Here is a 3,025-nt window from a genome sequence, read left to right on the forward strand (position 1 = left end):
AAATTGGTTGCTTGGACCCGAGCTGAGGTCCTAACCCAGGCTGAAACCCCTTCTCTCAGCTCGGGTGTTCTTTTGCTGCTTGGATTTGCACAACCCATAATAAAAACCAATGCTGAGACTGGAACTGCATAAGTTTTACTTAATGACCAAAGAATGGAGAAGTGGGAACTTAGTTTGCAAATCAACTTCTCAGACCGATTCTGGCTGAGGCTCTGTATACATAGGAGGGCGGAGGTAAAAGGGAGGGAATCCAGTAGAGAGGGAGGAATATTCACAACTTCTCTGAGAACACAGGTATGGTCCTTTTCAGTTCTTGCATAGGCTCTTCTGGTTGTTGTCATGGCAGCTGTCAATGGTCATGGCACTGGTGGCTGTGCCACTTAGTGAGCTAATACATTATAATCAGCATATAATGAGCCTCAAGGTCCATTGGAAATCAAGCCTTCCGCCATCTTGGGCTTAGTTGGTTCTAACCAGTTCTTGTTTTTCTCTTGGCAGCTTCCTTCTTTGATAAGTGAGCCTGAAACCCAGATAAGAGCAATTCATTTCCATTCAAGGGAAGGACAGCTGTATGGTTCTGGGGCAACAGCCTTGGCAACATTCCCACTGATTTCCAATTCATCTTCAGTGTGGTACCCAAGGATTTCTACCTTTGGACTCTACCTGTGTTCTCAGGCTCTGCTCTCACTGTTCTTACCTCCTATGCCTCCCCCAGTCCCATCCTGTAAGTCCCACCTATTGGCCTATAGCAGGTGCCGCCTGACCACCCCTCACATTTTTCTAGCTCCAGTCTTTCCTGAACCTCTTATGGGGTGGCCTTTCATGTGACAGAGTCCTTGTCCTTGTGTTCCCAGTTCTCCTTCTCTCACATACACTCAGAATCAACTTTTTCCCCATACCTCTAAAAAGTCAATGTATAGGGTTATTCTGGTTCTTGTCTCATCGTGTTTGAATTTCTTTACATGCATTTCTAACCCGATTATGTTCTTATGGATTCATCTTATGTTTTCAGTACATAGAAGTCATTTTTAAGACTTCTTTAGCAGTAATTAAAAACTAACTTGAAGAGAGCCTGGTGTTAAAGACTCAGATCATAACATTATTCCAGGGGAACTGCAAGTTTCCCCAGCTCTGAGTCCTGCAGAAGGCTGAGGGTCTCCTGGTCTTGCCTCAGCTGTGTGCTGCTTGGACAGGCTCAGGGTGACCCTGAAGGGCTGAGAAAAGCCAACAGATCCTGATCTGCAGGTGCCGCCAACTGCCTCCACTGTTTACCTCTAACAAGAAAGGATGGTCTGTGCAAGGAACTGTTTCAAGTTCGCCTTCCACAGGGACTGGGGTCTGACCACCCCAGCACTACACACAACTGTTAGACATATGCCTTTGATTCTGTCTTTTTTTTTTTTTTTTTTTTTTTTTATAGTCACACCCTTGTCATATAGAAGTTCCTAGGCCAGGGGTCGAAATGGAGCTGTAGCTTCCTGCTGGCCTACACCACAGCTCTTGGCAACACCAGATCCCTAACCCACTGAGCAAGGCCAGAGAGCAAACGTGCATCCAAATGGATCTTATTTGGGCTCCTTACCGCTGAGCCACCATGGGAACTCCTGTCCCTTTTTTTTTTTTTTTTAAACAGGCTGTTGATAGCAGAAATCTCCTTGCATTTGGCAGGTGACTTGGGAATGTTCTGTTCAGGATGTGCTTCTATCATCTGGCACAACGCAGTGGATGCCCTGGAGCAACCCCAGATAACACAGGCTCATCTCTCCTCTGAATCAGAGTCCTGACCTCTGTTACAGGATGAGGAAAGACCTGAGGATGAAATAGTGTGACCCGGCATCGTACATTCCCTTTCAGTTTTCAACATTTTCTCCTCCCTTTCCAGCCAAGTTTTACCACTTAGCAAATAGTTATACATAGTGTAGGAACGAACCATCTTTGTTCCTGGCTGACATCACTGAGAGATATAAAAGTCACCAAGGGAAATTTTGACCAGCTCAGACCTGCACAAGCACAGAAAAAGAAAAGGGGGTTAATAGTTGTTTCCTGTTCTATTTTAAAGACGGCTTTAAAAAAGACAACGGAAAGCTAAATTTAGCAAAGTTTTAAGTGAGCAAGCTCCGTTAAGGAAGTGCACAAAACCATGTGAGATTCTTCTGTGGATATTTGCATCAGCAACAGGGAAGTGGCCTTGAGTCCTGGGTCAATACCCTCCCCCAGATGGAGTATATAAGGACCCCTTGGCAGAGACAAGCATCAGACCTCCTCACCTCCTGAGTCTCCTCCTCACCTCTCCTGAGTCCTCTCTAACGACACCATGGGCTGCTGTGGCTGTGGAAGTTGTGGTGGCTGCGGTGGCTGCAGCGGTGGCTGTGGTGGCTGCAGCAGTGGCTGTGGTGGCTGCAGTGGTGGCTGTGGTGGCTGCAACAGCTGCACCAGCTGCAGATGCTACCGGGTGGGCTGCTGCTCCGGCTGCTGCCCCTGCTGCTGTGGCTGCTGTGGGGGCTGCTGCAGCACCCCCGTAGTCTGCTGCTACCGCCGCACCTGCAGGTGCAACGCGTGTGGTTGTGGCTGTGGGAAGGGCTGTTGCCAGCAGAAGTGCTGTTGCCAGCAGAATAGCTGCTGCAAGAAGCAGTGCTGCTGCTAGGCGGCCAGCCTGGTCTCTGTCCCCAGACCTTTCTCCCCTCCGTTCACCTGCCCTACCTGACGTCATCTACTGCTCTGCGACTTAACTTCTGGGTGAGGCTGTTACTTTGATCCTGGATTTGGGTTTCTGTCTTTTCTTCTGTGGGTGTTTTCAGTTTTCCTCTCTGAAAAGTGACCATTCAATTAGCCAACCTCCAAAACAGAGATAGGAATACAGCTTGGCTCTTAAAGAAGTATTGACATCCCTGAGCCCCCACCAAATACGATCATGATTCCCCAAATCCTTTTGATATAATTACTTCCTTTCCACTTATGTGCTGTTACCTTTGCCTCTTTTTTGTCCCATATTCCTATTTGTCAACAGCTATTTTCTAAAGTTCCT

General features: G+C 47.6%; 1 pseudogene; it reads left to right on the forward strand.

Moving 5' to 3' along the window:
- The first annotated feature begins 2,314 nt into the window (after positions 1-2,314).
- LOC146396172 (small cysteine and glycine repeat-containing protein 9 pseudogene) lies at positions 2,315-3,025 on the forward strand (annotated as a pseudogene).

Source organism: Sus scrofa, chromosome 15 (genome assembly GCF_054392235.1).
Source record: "Sus scrofa isolate SSC_HxYL_T2T_F1_AM1 chromosome 15, Sscrofa_HxYL_maternal_Yorkshire_Landrace_v2.0, whole genome shotgun sequence".
Lineage (NCBI taxonomy): Eukaryota > Metazoa > Chordata > Mammalia > Artiodactyla > Suidae > Sus > Sus scrofa.